The sequence below is a fragment of the Typopeltis vanoorti genome, chromosome 25 (assembly GCF_054136105.1).
Source record: "Typopeltis vanoorti isolate ZY-2024b chromosome 25, IOZ_Tvanoo_1.0, whole genome shotgun sequence".
Taxonomy (NCBI): domain Eukaryota; kingdom Metazoa; phylum Arthropoda; class Arachnida; order Uropygi; family Thelyphonidae; genus Typopeltis; species Typopeltis vanoorti.
In genome coordinates this window covers 4,518,018-4,544,751 of record NC_143573.1, presented here as the reverse complement: position 1 = coordinate 4,544,751, position 26,734 = coordinate 4,518,018, and the positions used below count along the sequence as shown (strand labels likewise).

Below are 26,734 nucleotides of genomic sequence, written 5' to 3'. Positions count from 1 at the left end.
ATGATATATAACTGTGTTAATGACGGGAATGGGCTTTGTCATGGAAATATTGACGAGGATTTGTTTGTCCAGTTCGGACCCATCATATGTGTGCAAAGATGTCTGCATGTGTAAGGCATTAGAGAGTAATAAAGATCTGCAAATTGTCCAACTGTGTCAGCCAGATTGCAGACAAAAGAACCAGCAGGTATATTATTATGCCTATACATGAATGCTAGGAGTATCAGATACAAAGGGATAGAGTTTGTTGCCTTAGTCATATGTTGCAACCTCAGATTGTAGGTATTAGTGAGACCTGGCTATCTACTAACTGGTATCGAGTGTCATGGGTACAGTATTTTTAGGAAGGATAGGAGAGGGGGAAGGGGTGGGCTGCTAATGATATCGGATGACTTAAATCCAGTTAAAGTTGAGACCTATGATTGTAGTAATACTACTAACAATATTTCATGTGGCAGTGAGTTTGAAGCCATCTGGTGTGAGGTGAAATCTAACAAGACTAATTACATAGTAGGGTGTTGTTACAGACCTGGTGGATCGGTTGCTCGTGATGAAGAAATGCATCACCAAATAGAAAAGATGAACATGAAAAGGGTAATCATAATGGGAGACTTTAATTATCCAAATATTGATTGGATAGCAGTAGAATATAATGAGAAGAATGAAAATGCATTTATTAAGCTGTTGCAGGACAACTTCCTCAAGTAGCATGTGACAGAAGGAACTTGAGGTCTAAGAGTGTTATATTTGATTATAGTGTCAGAGGGCGTTTCAGTTAAAGACGTAACTATTCTGCCTCCAGTTTGTGACAGTGATCATGCTACTCACTTGGGAAGTGACTAAGCTTATGAATGTTCCATTCAGAAAAGATTACATGCTGCTGAACTACAAAGCAGAAAATTATGACCAAGTGAGGAGTACAATGAGTTCAGTGGAATGGGATAGGTTGCTGGATGGAAAGAATATCAACAGTGCATGGAAGCGTTTAAACAATACTTAAATGATGCGATATCAGAATGAGTCCTGAGAGTTCGAAGAATAAATAGAGTAGGAGTCAAATGGATGTGTAATCTTATTAAGCAAGATTCGTAAGAAAAAGACTATGTGAAAGGAATACCGTTTGTATAAGGATGACGTCCATCATGAACGTTATAAGCAGCTGGCTATAATAGTCACAACTGTGGTACAGAAAGCAAAGTCTGAGTATGAAAAGAAACTGGTTCTGCATGCTCAAGAATTCTATCGATATGTTGCAAGTAAAAGAAAGAATGAATGAATATGAAAGAATAACTCTTCTAAATCCAGATGGTGTGAGGGTTACAGATGTAGAAGAGGTTCGGTTAATCAGTGCCCATTTTGTTAAAAGCTATCAACCTGGTGAACACAACATTCAGCTCACTGTTACTTCTTCACTAGATGAAGAAACGCAGGTGTGTGAGGCCAAGGTATTAGAGCTGTTGCACAAACTGAATAAGAATTCAGCAATAGGGACTGATGGAATATCAGCATGTATTCTAAAAGAGTGTTCAGCTGAACTATCCATTCCTTTGACCAGGAATGGAAGGATTGTATGGCAATTCCATTGCACAAAGGTGTTGCAAGGACTGATGTAGACAACCTGTGGCCTGGAAGTGCCAACCATGGCCAAAAACTCTTCCTTCTTGTTCCTAATACTCCTGGCATTAGTGTACATGAATCGCAGAAGCCCATTTGTCCCATCCCTACTTTGATGCCTTATACTAACTATCCCATTCTGATTTGTTGTCTGTCGCTTGCTCGGGCATAATATACTCATTCATACACTTAACTGCCCCCCTAAAGTCTGCATATCTACTCCCCCCCCTCTTAATAAATCTAGTTTCCCTATCTCAGGAGTGTTGGTGAAGATTTTGGAAAAAGGTTAGGGCCTGCATTCAGAAATGGGTTAACAGCAAATCTCTACTTTGCAATGAACAACATGGGTTTACTAAGGGAAGGTCATGTTTTAGCAACTTGCTCACATTCTATAATTATTACATTGAACTAGACAAGCGGAATGGATACACCATGATACTTTGGATTTTGTTAAGACTTTTGATAGGATACAGCATGGTAGACTCTTGCATAAATTGGAGAAAATGGGTTTGGGTTATACAATATTAGCATGGATAAGAGGATGGCTGATTGACAGATACCAGAAAGTGGTATATGGGGGGGGGTGAGCCTTCAAGATTTAAGGTAACAAGTGGTGTACCACAAGGATCAGTGCTTGGTCCACTGTTATTCAGCCTATACATTATTGATATTGGGAAGGATTTGACAAGCAACATACAACTATTTGCTGATGATGCAAAGATAGGTAGGGTAATCAGGAATGCTGCTGATATGCAGTCTTTGCAGAATGATTTGAATAGGCTGGAATTGTGGGCATGGGAAAACCAGTGTCAGTTCAATGTCAGTAAATGTAAAGTCATTCACTTCAGTATGATTAGATATCCAATGTCGTATTATATTGGTGGGATTAGGCTAGAAGAAGCTGATGAGGCTAGGGATCTTGGAGTGTTAATAGATAGGAAGTTGAAGTTCAGGGACCATGCGGCAAAGATTGCAAATACAATTCAAAAGATAATTGCAATGCTGAAACGAATGTTCACATGTAAAGATAAGGATGTTATTTTGCCTCTTTACAAGGCCTTCATAAGACCTCACTTGGACTATTGTGTGCAGATTTGGTGTTGGATCTTGAATGAAAGGATTTCCTTGGAAAAATATTTTGTTTCAAGATTCAACAAGTTTAGCTAAAACAATAACGAAAATGCTTGTAAATAAGTAAAGATACTAATTTGTTTAAAGAATTATACTAATACAAATTTTGAAATATTAATTAAAGGTGAACGATGTCATTTATTTGTAAGAGATTATAATGGAAGAAGTATTCTGTATAAGATGTATGTTAGAGCATAGTAACGGAGGTTAAAAATCCACTAACAACAACTTCGGATAATTTGTGTAGCCGACGGCAAATTGTTTACGTGCGGAACGGCACACGCTTTTTTTTTTCCCCAGGAAGATGCGACATGAGTATGGTAGTATTCCAGGAAGATAGAAATGAAAATAGGAGACGTGCGAAAAAGAAGGTGCCTGGCAGAAAGGTTTGGTAGTGAAGAGGGTGCTAGAAGTACGAGGTACCTCTAGCACGGTCCTGAACGGAGGGACAAAATGGGTTTGTCCCCTCCGTTAGGGCTCTTTAGGTTTTTTGATCTGGAGTTGCTGGAGAATTTCTTGTGAAGTCACGTGCTTTTTTTTTTTTCCAGGAAGATGCGACACGAGTATGGTAGTACTCCAGGAAGATAGAAATAAAAATAGGAGACGTGTGAAAAAGAAGGTGCCTGGCAGAAAGGTTTGGTAGTGAAGAGGGTGCTAGAAGTACGAGGTACCTCTAGCACAGTCCTGAACGGAGGGACAAAATGGGTTTGTCCCCTCTGTTAGGGCTCTTTAGGTTTTTTGATCTGGAGTTGCTGGAGAATATCTTGTGGAGTCGGGAGGAATTCGGGATCGTATCGATAGCGTGTAGCTATTCGCTGCTATCGTTTCGCGATGTTGTATGGAAAGAACAGACCAAGAAATATTTGGTACTCTTCCAAGTAAGCTTGAAGAAACTGGCCGCCACATACATCCACGTGGATCGATCCAAGCCATGCTATTTCTAGTCGAGAATGCAATGGGCGGACAGAACAATGAAGTCCAAATCTAGCCTGTGAGTCAATCACCAAGGACGAGATCAAACATTCGGAGGGAAAATATAAAAAAATGACAGACTGAATGAGTTCCAGGAATTTAGTAATGTAAAACCCTTTTATATTTCTTTTGTTACGAAAGAACGGAATATTGTGTTATGAAAGAAAAGAGATGTTATGTTATAGAACTCTAAACTTGTAAGGACTATAGTGAGATATAGATAGCAGTGTCTAGAATCTAAAGGCTGTTTCCTTAGTATTTATGTGAATGAGCAGTAGTTAATTTGCTGTAAGTAATGATCTATAGAGTTATCGATGTGAATGTTTTAAGAATATGTGTAAGAAGATGCTAGCAAGAATTTTGTGTAGTGAAATTAGCCTATGCTTGGATATGATGTGTGAATTACAGTTGCTATGTCTAACCTTACAACTTGGGATAACTCTATTCCTATTGAGTGTTTTTTGTAAATGTGTAATCTTAGGAATCTAATAAATGTATCTTGATTATCTTAACCTGTTTTGTGCCTTGATTTGAATTCAATGCACCGCTTGCTAACATTTGAATCTGAGCGGGAAAGAATTATTTGACAGAGACCACGGCTGCAAACTAAAGTATTTTAAGAGAGGGATAAAATTGAGATAAAGAGTAATTAATAGATTGATTTACTTAGTATATTTTCTGAGGGTTACTTGTTGGTTAAGAGGAATTTATAACCTAGCAATCTGGCTGGCGCAGCTTGATCAAATAAATATTGCCAGAACCTGATTAGGAGGTAATTCCAGACCGTTATTGCTGAGGATCGGACTCTATTCAGAAGTCTACCCTTTGTTAATTTAATTAAGGCAAGAGGGTAACAGCAGTAGCCGAGCCTCAGTTAGAACTTCATTGGCTACAGCATTGCCATCCATTACCCTCCAAGGGTATTGGATTGAATGAATCAATCACCACATAGAGTTCCGATAATCTCGTGTGTATAGAGCATAGAAATATATAGTTAAAGTAATAACACTACACAGTGACAATCTAAGATAAGTGATACAAAAAGAACACAATAAAGAATAAATTAAAGAAATGTCACGACATAACACTGGTCTCCTGGTTTTCGTTGTGATTCTGATATATTGGATATAGTACAAAGGAGAGTGTTAAAAATGATATCAAGATTGTGGAATACTGATTATGAAGACAGATTGAAAATTTGTAGACTGCAGACACTAGCAAACAGGAGAAAGAGGGGTGATATGATTGAGACTTACAAACTTCTAAAAGGGTCATACAGGATTTCAATTTATGGAGGGGAAAGGACGAGAGGGCATTCTTGGAAGCTGAGAAGGGGGTGAGGACTAGATTTTCTCTCATAGGGTGGTGCTTGATTGGAATGGATTGCTATTGGATGTTGTGAGTGCAAGCAGTGTGAATGAATTCAAGAATAAGTATGATAGCTGGTGTGTGTAGTATGTGGCCTCCCTCGATGAGTCTGACTTCCTGGAGGTTTCTCTTAATAATCATCATCATAATAATAATTTTATGAACAACAAATGATGTTTAATTGCATTAGTTGCTTTCCAATTGTAAGACTTTTTAATATTAAAAAAATTATATTATTATATTTCAGCGGGAATTTATTTGTCTTCGTCTTTCACTGGAAATTGCAACAGGTGTTTTTTTACTTTTCACATTTCAAAAATATATGAAAGGTAACCTATACAGACTGATTCAAATTTATGCTAATTTTGAAGATATCAAATTGCTTCCCCACTCCCTCTCTGCTCCTTGGAACTGTCTTATAAATAACTATTGTCTAATTTTCTACTGGTTTGAAAGTTTTCATAGACAATATTCAAAATCAGTTATTTCGTTTTACTGTTTTGACAGAAGAAATAAGGCAGTATATTGTTGTATCTGTCAAAGCAGGTACTTCTAAGTTCAGACTATTTCTTTACAATATACAATTAGCTGTTCAGCTATTTGCCGACATTTTAAGTTTTAGAAATAGTATTTCATTTCAGACAAATTATGGAGACTACAAACGTGTTAGAAATAATTATTTAAATTTCCTGACAATGATTTGATCAACATTTATTCTACAGGCCTGACCTATAGTGAAAAAATAAATAAATAAAAATAAAATAAAATAACTACATCAAAGCTATAACTAAAATAACTACATCAATAGTTTTATTACATCAAAGGTGATGTCCTAATTTAACATGACAGTTGTTATATTAGAGTTAAGATCTTGGATTATGTATAGTTCTTGGAAGTTTTTTCCCACTTGGTTAGACTATAATAAATTTAGTTTAATTCTTTATATAAGTGTAAGCAAACATATTTTGCGCCTGAAGTATCTTCAGGACTGAGGCAACTTGTGGTTAAGGTGGACTAAGCTCTCATCACTTGTCTTACTATCTACCATAATGCAAAGTACATCTACTTGCGGACATGTATAATGCTATGCATTAAGGGAAGGGCCACTACCCAGACCGGTTTCGATCTTTATTGAGGTCTCGTCAGTGGGAGCCAGACCCAGAGGTGATACTAAGGTGGAAGTAATGGAGAAGTCACTATAATAAACTATAATAAACTTAATTTAATCCTTTATCTAAGTGTAAGCAAACAAAGTTTGTGCCTGGATAAAGGATTAAAGTAAATTTATTATAGTCTAACCAAGTGGGGAAAAACTTCCAACATCTTTCTCTAATCCAGAGTAACTTAATAATAAGGTAGGTGAGATACCTTTTGGCAACTCAATAAGTAAATATGACTTCTTCATTACTTCAACCTTAGTATTACCACCTCTGGGTCTGGCTCCCACTGGTGAGACCTCAGTAAAGGTCGAAACCGGTCTAGGTAGTGGCCCTTCCCTTAATGCATAATATTATACATGTCTGCAAGGTGATGTGCTTTGCATTATGGGAGATGCTAAGACAAGTGATGAGAGCTTAGTCCATCCTTACCACAAGTTGCCTCAGTCATGAAGATACTTCAGGGTCAAACTTTGTTTGCTTACACTTGGATAAAGGATTAAACTAAATTTATTATTTCTTATAGTTCTATTTATAATTAACTCTTAGGCCAAAAGGGGTATGTGGGTAGAATATGTGCCTTCCATATTCTTGGGATTTTTAGACCATCATTATTGTTAAGATTAGGGTGGTTGATAAGAATTTCACAGGCCTCCTTAAATGTATGTTCATACCACGTTTTGGTGTGATGTAAACAATAGGTGCCTCTCCATTCAATTCTGTGTAGAGTATTCAGGGCATGATCAGAAATGCCAGCTTTACCATAGTTATTAAATTTAATGTGTCGTTTATGTTCCTTTTTTCGGATAAGAATTGTGCATCTGTTTCCCCTATATAGGACAAATTACAGGTGCAATGGATACGGCATACCCCAGAGTGTGCCAGCGAAGAAGTGGATCCTTGGAGGAGTTGATTAAGTTCTTTAATTTTGTACGCTGTTTAAAAGTGGCTTTAAGGTTGTATTTCTATAGTATTCTATTTATTTTATCTGATATCCCTTCAATGTATGGAATAGTTGCAGTTTTATTATAATCTAGTTTATTTTTGTTTTTAAGTGAGATCGAGTATGGGCGGTATAACCTTAACACCCTAACAGGGTAAATGCTGTTAGATCTGCCTGTCCAGAGGCGTTAGGTAGCAGCCCTACTTCATATATATTTGGCGTGAAACTCTTTGAGTTTCTTATTCGGCTATGAAACAATATGGGATGTAATATCCCTTAACTTAAATAAGTTTATGTTGCCGAATTGAAGCCTTTGGCTCTTCATATAATTAATAATTTATTAGCACTGGACTTACCCAGCGACAGATTAGTAACCTGCCCCGGGGAAATTCAAAATACTTTCAAGTTTCATGCAAAGAAAAGCCGGATGGACTGTCAGGGAAAAGACCACAACCCAGGAAATGGTAAACGAAATTGGAAAAGGAACACATAATGAAGATTGCAACATGGAATGTGAGAAGCATTGCACACAAAGAAGAAGAACTTGATAAACAACTAAACCAAGCTAACATAAAGATATGTATAGTAACAGAAACAAAGAAAAAGCAAAAAGGTGCAAAAGAAACAAACAACTATTTACAAATCTACAGTGGGGTAAAAAAAGAAGAAAGAGCAAAAGCAGGTATAATGATTATGGTACATAAATCCCTAAAGAACAATATTGTATATTAAAACTATTTGAATGAAAGACTAATAGAAATTAGACTCAAGACATTAAGAGGCCACATAACAATAATTGGTGCATATGCACCAGAAGAGGGAAAAGAAGAAAACAGTAATATATTTTATAAAGAATTACAGAATGCCATAGATAAAACAAAAAAAACTGACTATTTACTGCTAGCAGGAGATTTAAATGCCAGAATAGGAAACAAAAAATACAAAACAAACAGGTAAATTTGGCGAAGATACATGTAATCAAAATGGTCGCAGATTGCGCGATTTGTCATTTATAATAATATGAGAATAATGAATTAATGTTTAAACACAAGGAAATACATAAATGTACTTGGCCAGACAGAGGATACAAATCAGTAATTGACTACATTATCACAAATTTTAAAATTAACTAATAGAAATTAAATTTCTATTAGTTAATTTTAGACGTAAGAGCATATCGAGGCTTTGAATTGATCTTTGAAATGAACTCTGATCATTATATGGTATCAGCAAAAATTCGTTTTAAACCAAAGTGGCTAAAAAACACATAGAATTGAAAATTATTACCAGCCAAGCTACAAAATTTCTTCATTACGGGATCCTCAAGTTAGACAACAATATCAAAAATGCACAAACTTAAAAACAGAAACCACACATGAATCAAGTGACATAGAAGATGAATGGGAAAATTTGAAACAAATTCTCACAAAAGCAGCAACAGAAACCTTAGGAATAAAGCACAAATGGATTAGAAAAAGAGGACTACGAGACTAGAACAAAGAAATAGAAAATATAATAAAAATCAAAAAGGACAGTTGCCAGAAATGGCTAAATTCCAAAACAATAGAAGCAGAAATAGAGTATAAAAGAAATAGTGCAATTGCAAAACGAGAAGTAAGGAAAAAAACATAGAGAAAGATGGAACAATTTCGTAACAGAACTAGAAAAGGATTTATTTAAGCCACAACCCCAAACCTATAAAGTAATAAAATACATGAATAAAAAAATAAAAGAAAAGATAAAAATACAAACAATAGATTTAGAAAAATGGGTGACCTATTTCCAAAATCTCTGGACAGATGAGAACAATGAAATAAAATTTTATAAGACAAAGAATGACCTAATAGAAAATATCACAATGTTAGAACTGAAAAATATAATAAAGAAGATGAAAAATAGGAAAACACCAGGAGAAAACAATATAAATATAGAACTATACAAAAATGCAGGTGAAAAATTTAATGAAAGACTTCTGAAATTTTTTAATATGGTTTGGATGTCTGGAAAAACCCCTAACTCTTGGAAAAAAGCACTGGTTATCCCAATCTATAAAAAAGGAAATAAAGACAATTTCAATAAGCAGCACTGTAGAAAACAAATTACTAGAAGAACAAAATGGTTTCTGAAAAGGCCGATCCTGCATAGATCCAATTTTTACTTTAAAATTATTAATAAAGAAGAGAATTTCAAAAAGAAACACACATGGCCTTTATTGATTATGAAAAAGCCTTTGACAAAATTAGTAGACAAAAATTATTAAAATATTAACCGATTTAAACATACCAAACCAACTTTTACAATCTATTCAAGAAATATATATAGGAAATAAAATAGCAGCTAAATTAGAACACATCTCAGAATGGAAAGATATATCAAGAGGAGTACGACAAGGATGTACCCTCTCACCTCTTCTTTTCAATATATATATAAATAAAATTATAACAATCTGGAAACAGCATAACCCATTTGGTATGCAAATGACCCTGCAAATGAAGATAGATACACTACTATTTGCAGATGATCAAATAGTATTAGCTACATCAGAAGATGACTTACAAAGATCATTAAAATCGTTAAAGGATATCTCAAAGCAATATAATATGACAATATCTAAAGAAAAAACAAAAATAATGGCATTCAAAGGAGAAAACCCAATAAGAAGTAAAATAGTGATAGATGATAAAATATTAGAATAAGTAAATACTTTCAGATACTTGGGATGTGATCTATCATACAAAGAAGAAAAAGACATAGACACTAAAATATCAAACTTTGTCAAAGTAAATGGCATAATAAATAATATATTTAAGCCATCCCTAGTACAACACACCAGAATCAGACTATATAATGTCTTGTCAAAACCAACTCTACTATACGGAAGTGAAACATGGACCATGAAAAGGAAAGATGAAAAACGAATTCAAACAGCAGAAATGAAGTTCCTCAGAAAAACAGCTGGATATACCAAGTGGGACCACAAAACAAATGAAGAAATCTTACAATCCCTGAAAATAAAACCAATTAATTACTACATAAGACAGTATAAACAAAAATGACTAGAACATTTAAATAGAATGGACAACAGCAGACTACCAAAAATATTATACAGATACAAAATAAGTGGAAAAAGCAGAATCAGAAGACCAAGAAAGAGATGGCATGAGACCGGAACAGGCCACTTGGCCTAAATTCCATGTTAGGAAGAAGAAGAAGAAGTGAGATCTTGTGAAGAATTTTATTGATAGTATTTTGGGCTGTAGCCATTTTTTAGGACTGTATTGCTGATAACTTTTAATTCATCTTTAAGTGCTTGGTCATTGTAGTAAATGTTGTTTATTTTCTCTAATGTCCCTTTAATGTATGGAATGGTTACAGTTTTATTTTATTTATTTAATTATTTATTTTTTACTAGAAGCCAGGGCAGTAGAATAACCATTGATCAAATCATTGTCTCTTTGGCATACTGTGTGAAATGTAATATAGATTGTATCTGTATACTCCAGATGATGACCTCAATATGAAGGTCGACACATTGGAAATCAAATACTTATTTCTAATACTGTTGTAGTCTTTATAATTTGTCTGAAATGAATGCTGATCACCATGTAACACTAAAGGAAGGGATTCTGATAATTCATGGAGGTTTTATGCCCAAGCGATGCAATCACCATGGTAATCTAAAGATGCAAGTTTCTGTTTTAATTAATCGACTGGCATTTTTAAAACGTTGTAGAGACAGCAATCTTATTCCCAATTGCATCAAGCTGAAAAGAAAATTCACCTCGGCAAAGGAGGCACTAAGAATATATCACCGTATGAAAAAAGTGATGCTCAGAGAGCAGATTCAAACTACTTGCAAAAACTTAGCCTTTGCTCAGAATCAGGTTCGAAATTTAAATCGGGAACTTTTAAGTTGTTTAAATCCAGATATTTGGGATATTCTTGAGAGGATTACAGACAACTCTGCTAATCATATCCTTGAAACAAAAAAAGTAAAACTAATATCCAAATTTCATAAACTTCAAGATCGACAATATTCAGAAAGCCAATGGACAAATATGAATTTCTCTGCAGTGAATGAAAACAGCCAACCACAAGCCAGTGATAACAACAACCAACCAGAAGTAAGTGATAACTGAAGCCACCAACTTCCTTTAGTGAACAGTCATGTGATCAACCTATCTAACCACACCCTGAACAATGATGAACTCTTGCTACTTAGCAAAGGCTTAAACTGTGGTGTGGCAACCAGGACAATTAACAAATTAGATTTTATATACCATATTGAATGAAGCTTAAGATTTCTCCCAACCACCAAAGCTGATAAAATACATTGGAAAACCTCGACCATTTTAAATTTAAATAATACAAAAACAATAACTAGCAACCTAATGAAATCTGAACTGGCAGTAGTAAAATCGCTAAAATTAAATCCGGACATTGCAATTACTAGAGCCAATAAAGGCAGTGCCACAGTTATTTTAAATTGAACCAAAAAACTGGAAAAAAATGAATCTGATAGTCTCAGACAACAGCACTTATCAACTTTTTAACTTAACCCAAACGATCGGAAAAAAATCAAAACGGAAAAGCTACTTAAATCAGCCACTTCTTGGCACAAAGATGCAGTTAAAAAATTAGTTCAGCACTACGCTCGTTCCACAAGAATTTACAGTTTACCCAAAATTCACAAACAGAACTTATGGCTCTGGCTGATAGTTGAAGGCATAGACAGCCCCAATTATCATTTAGCCAAGAAACTTGTATCAACACTCAAGGAGTCAGTAGGTCATTCTATCTCTTCTTCTTCTGCAGCTTCTCCCACTTAAGTGGGGTCACTGTTGATAATGAGTCTCCTCCACACCTTCCTGTCTTGGGCTGTCACCACATCCAAGTTCTTCATCCTCAAGTCCTCTTCTACCAGCTCCCTCCATCTCTTCTTTGGCCGCCGCCCACGCTTCCGCCTTCCTTGCACATCCATCTGCATGACCCTTCTTCGCACATATTCGTCCTCCCTCCTCATCACATGACCAAACCATCTCAACCTTGCCTCCTGTATTTTCGCTCCTAAGTTCGTAACTTTCACTGTTCCCCTGACATAGTCATTTCTCAGACAATCCTTTCTGGTCACACCGCACATCCACCTAAGCATTCTCATCTCTGCTACTTCCATCCTGCTGATGTTATTTTTCCTCAGGGCCACAGTTCCTATCTATAGCATACGTCATAGCTGGCCTCACTACTGTCCTATAGATTTTGCCTTTCAGATTGATCGGCACCCTCTTATCGCATAACATTCCAGCCATCTCCCTCCAGTTCCTCCAACCCGCTTGTATCCTGCATCCCGCTTCCTTCTCAGCTCCTCCATCTTCTTTCACTGTTGAACCTAAGTATCTAAAGTCTCTCACCTTCCTGATGACATTTCCTTCCAGCTCCAGATCTGTCTCCTGGCTGCCCCCCACTGTGCAACACATATACTCTGTCTTACTTCTGCTCAGTCTCATACCTCTCTCTTCCAGTACTTTCTCCATTTTTCCAGTTTAGTTCCCGCATCTTCTCTTGAATCTGCACACAGCAAGATGTCATCTGCATACAACATTGTCCAAGGTGCATCTTCTCTCAACTCCTCTGTTACCACCTCTTTTATCATTTAGCCAAGAAACTTGCATCAACACTCAAGGAGTCCAACACTTTGGAACAAAATCAAAGACATCAGACTGGAAAAAAGTGATTTATTAGTCAGTTTTGACATCTTTGCACTCTTCATAAATGTCCCAATCAATGACACAATTATTCTTTTACAGGACAAATTCCATCCCAATAATAATATTTGTAGATTTACGAGGGTGGTCGTCTGAAAATTTCTCGGTTTATCAATGAAAAAATGAATTTATAATTTCAAAATTATTTTTATTTTGCAACATAATCTCTCCTAAGACTGATACATTTATTCCAGCGATTCTCTAGTGCCATTATCCTGTCCTTGCAGTGGTTCTCAGTAAGATCTGCAAAATACTCCTCTACAACTTCAATCATCTCTTCATTCGAAGAAAAACGCTGACCACCAAGGAAGAGTTTTAGTTTTGGGAAGAGATAAAAGTCAGAGGGAGCCAAATCTGGGGAATAGGGTCGATGTTCTAACAATTCATAGTGCAGATCTCTTAATTTTCCCATTGCCAAAAACACCTTTGTGGACATTGTCCTGATGAAAGGTGATTTTTTCCCTTCTGCAAACCGAATCTTTTCTCACGAATTTTTTCATCTAGTCTGGTTAAAAGATCGGAATAATATTCCCTGGTTATTGTTTTACCCTTTTCAAGATAATTAATAAACAAAATGCCTTTAGCATCCCAAAACACCGATGCCATGCTGCCACCTTTCCTGCTGATGGAACCAACTTTGTCTTCTTTGGCGCTGAACAACCGGCTTCTGTCGACTGTTTTGACTGCTGTTTGGATTCTGGTGTGTAATGGTGAATCCAAGTCTCATCCATAGTAATAAATCGATGCACAAAATCAGTTTTATTCTTGTTAAAACACTCCAAACACTGTTCAGAGATTTTCATGCAAGTGCATTTTTGATCTTCTGTGAGAAAGCTTGGTACCCATCTTGCACAAAGCTTTTTCGTATGCAATTCTTTAATTCGAAATATATCCTACATGTTCTTTTGAAATGCCTGTAGTCTCAGCAATTTCATGCACTTTGACTCACCAGTCATCCAATACCATGTCATGCACTTGATCAATGATTTCTGGTGTTGTTACACTTTTTGAACATCCTTCACGTGGATCATCTTCAAGACTGGTATGGTCACGTTTTAAACTCGGCAGCCCATTTCTTAAGTGTTGATAACGAAGGAGAAGAGTGCCCACAAACTTTTATGAACTTCGAATGAATTTCTTTTGGCGTTACATCTTCTTTTACAACCGCATGATACTCAATTTTATCCATTTCAAGGGATACAGACAACACTTTTGCACTTCAGACAGCTGTATAAAAACAAACAACTTGATAGAATAAATTACTATTTCACATGGATGCTTATGACAGATGTACCAACGTAGAAAAAAAATTTTTGCCACTAGTGTCGCCATCTGTGGTCAAGGTTGAGAACTTTTCAGACCACCCTCGTACTACGTTCTGGCTATTTTGTATGGCAAAACACTTTCTTGCAAAAAAGAAGGCACAACCATGGGCTCACCATTATTCTCCCATCACCCGATTGCTAACTTTTATATGGAAGCTTTTGAGCAATGTGTTCTAGATTCCTCTTCTTTAAACCCAAAGTCTGGCTTATGTATGTTGACGATATTTTCAGTATCTGGTCCCATGGCTGCCAGACATTAGACACTTTCCTTAGCCACCTAAGCAAACAACACAAATGCATACATTTCACAATGAGATTGAAAGGCAGAGTACGCTTCCTTTATTAGATACACTTGTCACACATCTTCCTTCTGGCAGTCTTTCCTTCACTATTTACTGAAAGCTTACACATACTGGCTAATTTATACACATAAACTCCTACCACCACCCAACACAAAAACTAGGTGTTTATTAATACACTAAAAACAAGGCTTTGAAGATTTGCTCTAATAAACAAGTGCTTAAAGATCAATTAAAAGTTATTAGCAATACCTACATAAAAAATGGCTACACCCAAAATGCTATCAACAAAATTTTTCACAAGACCTCACTTAAAAACAAAAATAAACTAGATTACAATAAAACTGTTACCATTCCATACATTAAAGGGATATCAGATAAAATAGACTGCTACAGAAGTACAACCTTAAAAGCCAATTTTTAAAAAGCCTGCAAAATTAAAGAACTTACTCAACTCATCCAAGGATCCACTTCCTCTGCTGGCCGACCCTGGGTAATACCATATTCATTGCACTTGTAACTTGCCCTATATAGGGGAAACAGGATGCGCAATTCCTATCTGAAAAAAAATTATGTGCCATTTTTGTTCCTTTTTTTTTTGAAATATAATTATAAACGTAATTCAGGGCACGATCAGATCAGAAAGCTGGCCTATCTGATCTGATCTCAGAATTGACTGGAAAGGCATCTGTTGTTTACATCACACCAAAACATGGTATGAACATAAATTTAAGGAGGCCTGTGAAATTCTTATCAACCACCCTAATCTTAACAATAATGATGGTCTAAAAACCCCAAGGATGTGGAAGGTACTTATGTTACCCACATAACCTTTCTGCTTAAGAGTTAATTATAAATAGGACTATAGGTAATCCAGGATCATAACTCTAATATAACAACTCTCATGTTAAATTAGGACATCACTTTTGCTGTAATAAAACTATCTATATGAAATTGTTCTCTGATGTTGTCATAAATAGAATACAGCTTTAATGTAGTTATTTTATTTTATTTTTATTTATTTATTTATATTTTTCACTAGAGGTGAAGCCAGTAGAATAACTGTTCATCTAATCATTGTCTCTGTATAATATATATACTCCAGATGATGATCTTAATACGAAGGTCGAAACGTCGGTAAATTAAAATAATTAATTCTACACACAGTTGCAGTCTTCATAATTTCTCTGAAATGAGTGCTGATCACCATGTAACACTAAAGGAAAGGATTAGAAATACTGTGCTATATTTTCATCATATGAAAACTGTTTATATGTTATGCCACAAAAAAGAGAGTTCAGTAGTATTCTTTTTTTTTTTTTTTTTTGAAATAATTCCAATTGGTGTTACTTTTACTGCTGCTAGTTATCATCTCTGAAACAAGCTGTGTCTTAGAAGTACTAGAGAATAATAATTTTCTCATAATTTGAAAATAATTGTGGAAATTGTTTTCTTCCTAATTTCTGCTTGGAGGAAAAGGCTGAAAGCTTAGATTACTCTTACTGCTATTTAGAAAGAAGATATGCTTCCCAAGATGTTATACTAAAGAGCTTCAAGCAGCAGAACAAAATACATCAGTAAGGTTTTGTTTTCAATTGATTAGCAGACATTCGCTAAACAGAAATACTGATATTTCATTTACAGGCTGATAATTTCTTAATTTATAATAATCACAGTTTCATTTTTAGTATCAAAAATTATGAATTATTTGATACAATTATCTTCAAAAGAAAGAAGGATTTGAATGTTTTTTAAAAAACAGCGCATATATTGAGAGTTTATTTTTCACTTGGTTAGACATTAATAAGTTTAGTTTAATCCTTTATTCACGTTCTTCCAATCGCGCCTCCGTAGCGCAATTGGAAGAACGACGGTACATTGCGCCCTTCGATTGGAATAGGCCTAAGTTCGATTCTCGTCGCGACGGGAGGAATCTTTATCTGGTCGATTTCAATCGATGGTGAGTTAGCCGATCTCATACGGAGGTAGCAGGGTTTTTTCTCCCGGAAACTCGGGTTTTTCATCCCGCATACATACAAATCGGCCCTTCAGAACACACGCAATTTACAGACAAAAATTACTAGTTGTGGTGGTGTTGGAGGTGGGCGGTAGATGGCGTTGATTCGTAGTAGAGGTAAGGTGTAGAGATAGTTGAAGATGTCCTCCCGCGATGAGTCTTCTGACTCCTTGGAGGTATCAGGAATAATAATAATAATAATAATAATAATAATAATAAGTGTGAGCAAACAAAGTTTGCGTCTGAAAGTATCTTCAGGACTGGGGTAAGGTAGTGCAACACCAGGCAACTCATTGCAAAGGTGGAGAAAGCTCTCATTACTCCTATCTCAGTATCTCCCATAATGCAAAGCACATCTCCTTGCAGATATGTGTAATGCTGTGCATTAAGGCAAGGGCCACTACCCATACCGGTTTCGACCTTTATTGAGGTCTCGTCAGTGGGAGCCAGGCCCAGTAGTGGAGATACAAAGGCAGAAGCAATGAGAGGTCATCCTAACCTATAGGAGTTGCCAAAGTGTGTGCAACCTTATTATTAAATTACTCCAGATTCAGAGAAAGATGTTGAGAGTTTATTTTTCACTTGGTTAGACATTAATAAGTTTAGTTTAATCCTTTATCCAAGTGTGAGCAAACAAAGTTTGCGGCTCCCACTGACGAGACCTCAATAAATGTCGAAACCGGTATGGATAGTGGCCCTTGCCTTAATGCATAGCATTACACATAATGCATAGCATTAAGCAAGGAGATGTGCTTTGCACTATGGGAGATACTGAGATAGGAGTGATGAGAGCTTTCTCCACCTTTGCAACGAGTTGCCTGGTGTTGGACTACCTTACCCCAGTCCTGAAGATACTTTCAGGCGCAAACTTTGTTTGCTCACACTTGGATAAAGGATTAAACTAAACTTATTAACAGCGCATATATATTCAACTTCTTTTGAGGAGGGGGGGGGGATGTGCTGTTTACCCATCTATTCAACCTACAAATATTTCAAAATAATATATTTTCAAAACTGTTCACACAACAATTGTCACACAACATAAATCAAAATTTATGCATATTAAATTTATGGGGAGCATGCTCATACATTTTAGTGTAAATAGTAGTAAAAAGCATAGCTAGTTTAAAAATGTCACATATCTAAACTAGCAGTGAATGTATTTTTAAAATGTGCAGTGATTTCTTCTTTGTACTCAAGTAAATATCAGATAATAATGATAATAATAATAAGAAAATATGTAGTATTTTCTCTTTCATTGAATTTTTGCCAATTTATGCTAATAAAAAATGAAAAGAAAAATGAAAACTTCATTTTTCTATTTCATTCTATGTTTTTTTCAAAAACAAGTACACATGATTATTTTCTTGCTATTTTTGCCAACTGAACATCAGAAATAATTTTAAGAATTAGTGACATTATCTGTTTCATGACCTTTTGACTTAGAAGAGAGAACTGTGTTAAACATGTTGGTCGTTTCCAAGAGATATATTCAGTCTGGATGATATGTTACTGAAAATATTGTGGAAATTATTTGCACACTAATTTCCAAAGCTTGTGTTGAGCAATTATTTTAAAATGCTCTGGGGTAGAAAAAATTGTTATCAAGCAACATTTATGGGAATGAATATGGTTTTGACATTGCTTTTTTTTTTTTTTTTTTTTGCATTATTCCCATATATGGACATATGCATGTCATGTCATTATGTTTACAGATTTAGATATGCTGTTGTTGTTTGTGAGCAACTCTTTCTGCTTTTATGAACAAGAAATTATGTTAAATTGTATTATATTGTTATTTTAAGGCTAATTTTAAAATATCACAGTAACTGAATTATAAATTATCTACTTTTTTGTAATTTCACATTTCAGTATCCAAAATCTATACCCCCATTTTGCCCATCGAGAAATAAAATGAAATATTATTTTAACAGCTATTTTGCCTGCTTTCGTTTAGGAGTGCCCCCTTTTTAATGTCATTGGCTTTTTACTCAAGAATTTTTAGGGCATTGCAGATGTATTTTAGAGACAAATATATGTAACATTTTAGAAGAAAATTCGCACATACCATTTCTTGGATGTTGTTGCCTGTCTTCTTTCTGTGATGTGCTTGCTTCTGCTGTTATGGTGTTAAAAGGGAAGTGGGGGTGGTTAGGCAATGTGGGAAAATGAATTTGAAAAAACCCATGTTTTTTTATGTAAAATATAAATATATTATTTTTAAAGGGGGGGGGGGGGCTGAGCATTTTTTTTTTTTTTTTTTTGTAGGGTGGGAAAAAGATGAAAGAGGGGCTGAAAATAGAAACTTTTTTTGAGGAAGGGGAAGGGTTTATGGGAAAAGGGAACCGGGGAGAGGGTTAACGGGATCTGAGCCGTTTCAATAGTGTGTGTCGTCGTCTGAACTCATGGAGGAAGTGGATGCTATGTCATGTCGGCTTGGTATTTCTGCCTTTGAAGTGCTTGAATTATCGCCTATTGGTTGGAGTTGTGACCTGATATTTATGTTATTGGAGCTTCCAATACTCAGAGATTATGTAGGGTCGGTGGACGTTGATCGAGTTCTCGTCACATTTTGTGGCTATCGTTTCCGATATTCTAAACATTGTTTCATTGTCTTGTCTGTCTATTATGATGGCCTAAAATGAAATAATCATTCTGTTATCTATATCCATACTATTTCTTTGCGATTTAATTATTCCAACCGCTACCTTCTTTTCTTTCTCATTCCCAGTATTCATTTGTTTAGGGAATACCAATCATCTAAAATTATTGTAAGTTTTGCAAATAGATTACCTGTTATTGGCCATACTTAGAAAGTCTCATCATGAAAGCTAGATGTGAAGGTCAGTGAGGGGTGGGGGGGGGCATCATAGGTGACAATTTTAAATCTATTACGAAAAATTTGGAAATGGAATTTAACATTTGATGCATGTGCCTATACATATATTGAATGATAAACTATAGCGAAAGTATTGATACTTCAGAATTACTGCATAATATCTAAACTAATGGAAAATATATGCATAACAATTTACTTCATGACTGTGTATTCCAATTTGTAGTGCGTGAGATTCTGGGAAATTAAAAAAGGGCAAAGAACTGCAGGTTACATTATAAAGATTGGGAATCCATTGCTTTGAGATAGCTAGTGAGGTTCCATCACCAGGTTTGTCGATTGGTAGAGCCTCTGCTACTAATGGCTCATGCAAAGAGTTATGCAAGTTTGAGCGCAGTTAGTAGTTGGAAGGAGATCAATCATTCGATGCTGTTGGCACACTCTCCCTCGATGAATCTTTGGAATTCCTGGAGGTGTCACATAATAAAATATGATTAAAGATTTTTGTATTGTTTTTTGTAAAGCAAAAGCATAAAAATGCAGACTTTAATGCAATGTGTCAAGTATTTTTTGCACTGTGATTATGAATAAAAAACAAACAAAAACTTAATTTGGAACATTAATTTATAAAATGATTTTCTGAATATTGTCAACTAAGCGATTAGTCACAATTAGCATAAAATTTATAATGATATTGCTTTTCCAAGATGATGCAATATTTAAGTAAAGAAAGTATGAAGGTATTTCTTATTTTCTCCTGGCATTAAAAACTATATTTATATGATAAAAGAAGTAGAAATAAAAAAGTAGGTATTTATAGTATATTCTTCTTTTTAGCAATTTTTTTTTTTTTTTTTTTATGTGTGTGCAGGATCCACTATTTTTCCTTGTTGTGACTTTTCAAGAGACCCCAACTGGCTTGTTGCAGATATTCTGGTGTTGGTGGGGGGGATGTGTCCTTGTGTGAGACGAAGGTGGAAGACAATTATAAATGACCATGCCCAGGCAGGAACCACATTCTCTTGACTGGAGAGTGGATGCACTAACCATTCGCCCAACAAGGCTGGCATTTATAGTATGTAATGTAACTAAAATGCTGCTATGACTGTGAGTTAATTTGGTTAAGTGTTCTCCTCAGCATGAAGGATTATCACACCTTATAATGGAGATGACGGCCTACTAACATTTCTTATCCGTGTTCTTTCAATAGATGGTATGCATCACATTCAGTTTTTTCTGGACATATATATGTGTTCTGGCTGCTGTGGAGGTTAAACAGAATGGGAAAGGAAAGATTAGAAAAAGAAATGTTTGATGTCAGGGAAAAAAAAAAAACATACAGGAAGACAAAAATCTAGGTGGATTGATGCATTCGAGTAGTATCTTAGAAGATACTACTTGACTGCATCAATCTGAATTCTAAGATCTGACAATATTGAAATCCTGAGAAATAATGGACTAATTATTGAGAAAAATTGTTGATAGGAAGTATAATGTAAACTTTTCATGCCGTGCTATCATAGTATCCTGTACATCCTTTGCAGGTCATGTCAGTCATTTGATGAAGAATATTCAGCAGTGCTAATTTTGTCAAGTACAGTTTGGAGCTTCTAGTTTTTTACTGGTTATAATCTACTACTTATGGTGAATGTTTGATTTTTTGCTGTAATACAATATATTTTCAAAAAATATCAAAGATTAGAATTTATATTTCAGGTTTGGGATTTTACCAGTGGACACTATAAATTCTTACTAGGTATTGCTGTGATCTTGAAATATAGTTTTGAGCTTCTAGTTTTTAATGTAACTAAACATTTAAAAAAAAAACATCAGTATGAAACCCATTAATTGAGAACCACTGCAAAATGTTAGCAACTACTGCCAGTCTAGTGGCAGTACTTATTCACAAAGATCCTACAGATTTTCCATGTCTGAAGAAAGAAGAACATGAAACCACAGTGAAAATATAGAGTATTTGATTAACACCATATTTAATTAGCATAACAGGTATATCGTACAGTATGAGTAGTACAAGACATCACCGGTGTATTAAACTATGAGAATGATGGGCAGTTTATAAACAGTTGATTATAATTGACTCCCATAATAGTTATCTCTTTAATTCAGCCGCATGTGTACTAGGTTCAAATGTAACACTGTTAAAAATCTAATGGCAGGGAGGTGGGGGGGGGGGTGAGTACACAGTTGTAATTGCAATCACCCAAACTTCAGGAATAGTAATTCCATCAATGTGATTAAGATTTCAACAGCATTATAATACTTCATACTTTTCTATGAACATATATTCATATTTAAAGATTTTTAAATGAAGCAGTATCTGCCAAACATCATGTTTTCTCCCGGTGATTTCCTTTTCAGCAGAACAGCCCATTGACCAAAGTCAGATAGGTTCCAGGCATGAGATTTGATAAATTCTTGCAGCATATTTATTTATCAGACAGGAGACAACCCTGTCTTTCAGAGAAGGCAATATTTGGTGAATTTTGTTGGTAAGTTTAAAGGGTGGCTAAGAGTTGTAACTTCCTGAGAATCTTCAACATCCAGAGACATCTCTCTCTCTAAATGGAATAGAGTTCCTGCAAGCTTTTTTCATCTGTAGAGAAAAATGGACGATTTTTTTGATTCATCTTTGAGCCATTTAGGGGCATTATTTCCTTAATAAGTGAAATTTAATTTCCAGTTTGTGAATTAGTTTATAGGAATACATATTATCTACTCATGTTAATAGAGATTTGATTACACTGTATTTTTGAAAGGATGATGTGCAGATGACTTAGAGCCTCCGTAGCTCAGTCAGTATAGACGAAGCCCTTTGGTCGGAAGGACCTGGGTTCGATTCCTCGTCAGTCATGTGAGGAACCTTTATCTGGTTTCTTTCAACTAAAGGTGAGTTAGTCTGTCTCATACGGAGGTAGGGTTTTTTTTTCACCCAGAAATTCAGGTTTTTCATCTCCCAGAACAGGCAAACTGGCCCCATGAACACACATGGATTACAGTCATGAATGCGTCCCAGCCATATGCCGTTCCCAAGCCTGGCTAAAATTGGGGGGTTGGGGAAAGCAATGGTGAACTACCCTATAAAAATCTCACCAGGAATACTTTGTGGACAAAGCCTACAAAGTCACCTACAGTCGGAAACAACTGAAAGGGAAAAATCAGCTATATGCCAATGTGGAAAGAGACTAGGTTCTTTACCATTAGAGATAACTATGTAGAAAGGATAATATTCCTTGTAATTCCTCTCAAGAGTAAATTTAATCCCAAGACTTTAGTAAATTAGGAATAAAAGGTTTAGAGGATTATTTATTTACTGAACTCCTGGGATTAAATTTACTCTTGAAGAGGAATTACAAGGAATACTAATTGTAATTCTAAAGAGTAAGCAGCAGAACTCTTTTTAGCCATCACTGGAAATGTGTGTGCAGCTGATTTCCACTCTTGACCATCAAAGAAAGTTGAGAGCTCATAGATGATGATAAGATGGCTTTCACTATAAGAGTATGATGAATATCTGCTCATCTCATGTTCTTAAACCCCAACTGACATTATTATCTGAAATACTATTTGTCATATAGTAAATTTTTCTGAGTTGCAGAATTGAAAAATTGGCTTTCTGAGATGGGAAATTCTACTTGCCTGTTCTGAAGATTGACTAACTTCAGGAGGGGAAAAAAGGGGGACAGCCTAGTAAAAGTTTTTCTTGTTGGCAGGAGAAGTAAACTGTCTTCTGACTGGGGCAAGAGTGTTACCATGGGACTGACTACATGGGCAATTTAATAGGCTAAATATTGCTCTGTATAATGCCCCACTTTTAAACCATATAATTGCATTGTATTTTGACAACTTTTCTCTTTTTGCCTTATTATATGCCATTTCCAGATTGGCAAAACTTAAATATAGACATTAAAGTAAATTATACTAGACAAAAATTATATTCTTATTTTAATCCTTAACCCAAGCTTAATATGATGCTTCAAGTTTATTTTTCACTTGGTTAGACTATAATAAATTTAGTTTAATCCTTTATCCAAGTGTGAGCAAACAAAGTTTGCGCCTGAAAGTATCTTCAGGACTGGGGTAAGGTGGTACAACACCGGGCAACTCGTTGCAAAGGTGGAGCAAGCTAACACCATTCCTATCTCGGTAGCTCCCATAATGCAAAACACATCTCCTTGTGGATATGAATAATGTTATGCATTAAGGGAAGGGCCACTACCCAGACTAGTTTCGACCTTTATTGAGGTCTCTTCAGTGGGAGCCAGGCCCAAGTGGAGATAGATACCAGGCAGAAGCATTAGCAAGGTCATCTCTACGTATAGGAGTTGCCAAACGGTGTGCCACCTTTTTATTAAATTACTCTGGATTTAGAGAAAGATGTTTAAAGTTTATTTTTCACTTGGTTAGACTATAATAAATTTAGTTTAGCAAGCTAACATCATTCCTATCTCAGTATCTATATCTCCCATAATGCAAAAGACATCTCCCTTAATGCATAACATTATACATATCCGCAAGGAGATGTGTTTTGCATTATGGGCGATACTGAGATAGGAATGATGTTAGCTTGCTCCACCTTTGCAGTGAGTAGCCCGGTGTTGTACCACCTTACCCCAGTCCTGAAGATACTTTCAGGCGCAAACTTTGTTTGCTCACACTTGGATAAAGGATTAAACTAAATTTATTATTAAAGCTTAATATGACTTCACATTAATTGCCTGAATGGCCCATAATGCAATGTTTCCTTTTAGATTGCTATGCATTATGGGATCACAAACCAGATCTTTAGTTAAATTTTATCATTGGGAACTACACTCAAAGGCACTGATTTTAAATAAATGCAGAAATCATATATTTTTCATAGAAAAGTAATAAAATGGTGTATCACCAATTAGATATTTTTTTAGAAATTAGAGAATAATGTAGAAAGTTTTTCCAATTGTTTACAGAATTAATTATATACTAGACAAAAAATTATATTATTGTCTTAATCCTTTACCCAAGCATAAGCAAACAGCGTTTGCAATGGAAATATTTTTCTGACTAGTCTATATAGAGGTTGTCTTCACTTAATTGTCTCACTATCCCAAATGCAAAGCACATCACACTTTCTTTTGGATGTGTATATTGCTATTCATTATGAGAAGGATCACTGCCTAGACTAGTTTTAATCTTTCTTGAGGCACTTCACACACAAACATTGTTTGTGTCTGCTTGGGTAAAGGATATATATGATTTCTCTAATATGGGGAAGGGGTTCTGAAAAGTTCTGTTAAACGCCTAGAACAAAAATGATATTAAAGCAACTGATATAACCATAAGAAAGAACATACTAGTAGCAGAGTTATAAAGGTAACTTATGTTTTTATATTTTTATATACTTGGATATTTTCTTTCTTGTGGTTATATCAGTTGCTTTAATATCATTTTTGTTCTAGGTGTTTATCAGAAATTTCCAGCCCCCCTCCCCTCGTGTGTGTGTGTGTGTGTGTGTGTGTGTGTGTGTGTGTAAAGGATGGATATAATTTCTTAGATAGTATAATTTCGAATTACAAATTCCAGATAATCCCCCGCACTCTTCCAATACTCTTGATCTTTTTTTTTAATTAGTTCTCCTTCCAGACTATAGAGGTTACCTCTTCTCTCGGCAACTCAGACCACAGTCTAGTGCAAGTTTCCATCTCACAGAACACCCTGACCACACCCAACCTCATGTTCTCTAGCACTACAAAGGTACAATATGGGATGATCTGTGGAATTACTACTCTTCTTTCTCATGACATGACTATTGCTTCCGTTCTTCTGACTCAGACCTGCACTGAGTGAGTTACAGAAATCATCCTCAGTGGTATGAAAGTAGTCGAAGAAAAAAACTCAACTTACTGCAGGTGGATTGCATCAAGAATCCAAGCTTAATATTCAGCCTATGCAGAAGCATGCAACAAATATAAATCAACTATCAGCAAATCCAAATCTAACTTCATAGAAGCCACTAGCAGAAAACTTGTCTCTTGTCCAAATAGCCATGCCTTCTGGTCTCTCGCAAAAGCCATTGGACGTAAGTTATGCTCACTTGTGCTCCCACCTCTCTCTCTCCCCATCCAGATGGCACCACTGTTACAGCATCCAGAGAAAAAGCTGATCTTCTAGCATCAATCTTCTCCTCCTCTAATTCCTGCAAGTCAGAATGATCAAAAATTCCTTATTGCCACTTTGACCTTCTGGTGGGAGGTAAGAGATAAAATACCTTGACTTGCCATAATTTTATGTTAACATATCGGTGGACACACTACGTATCATGATAGATTCTTTGATTGTAACTAAATCCACATGGGGGAGGGTTGTTTTAGGATGTATTAGAAAAACAATAAGAACATTGCTGTATGTGGTTAGTGTATTTGAATTACTAAAAGGTGTAAATATATGAACCAACATTAATGAGCCATGTGAGAATGGCAGTTGTGAGGACGAGAGAAATCATATAAAAAAAAAAAGGTGCAAATAGAAACAGTTTTCATATTGTCTGATCACTCTGATTTGCAGGAATTAGAGGAGGAGAAGAGTGATGCTAGAAGTCAGCTTTTACTCTGGATGCTGTAACAATTGTGCCATCTGGGTGGGAGCACAAGTGAGCATAAGTTACATCCAATGGCTTTTGCAAGAGACCAGAAGGCATGGACAAGAGACAACTTTTCTGCAAGTGGCTTTTATAAAGTTAGATTTGGATTGCTGATAGTTGATTTATATTTGTTGCATGCTTCTGCATAGGCTGAATATTAAGCTTGGATTCTTGATACAGTCCACCTGCAGTAAGTTGAGTTTTTTGCTTTATCACAATTTGCTGTGGTAAAGCAAATTACATCTGATTCTATAAATTCTAGAAATGCATGTTTGCATTAATGATGGACATAATTTTTTTAAAAAAATAATACTTATGAGGAATGAGGAGAGGGAAAGAATTTTGTTTGCAAAATGTAAATAACTATAGGGAGGGGCTGATGTTGATTAGGTGATTCATCTAGGCATGGCAGGAACAAGTGAATAGATTGAGCAACAAATCATCTTGTACAATTTGTTGTGCTTGTTATATGTATTTATTTTTCTTTTATTTATATTTCACCTCTTTTTCTTGTATTCGCTGATGATCAGTATACACTTTTTACCCATAGTAATTTATACATAACTAATTTTACATAATCGGAATTATCCATCCTTTGGCAAATCTTATGTTCATTATTTTTTCTATTTTCCTTTTTTGTCAGCAGCTCTTCTCTCTTATCAGTAATAGGTGT

The 26,734-nt window shown here is 35.5% G+C and overlaps 1 protein-coding gene across 3 annotated transcripts in view; it reads left to right on the top strand.

Moving 5' to 3' along the window:
• Positions 1-26,734, top strand: part of LOC150092490 (uncharacterized) — a 376,973-nt gene that overhangs the window by 151,955 nt on the left and 198,284 nt on the right. The window lies entirely within an intron of this gene.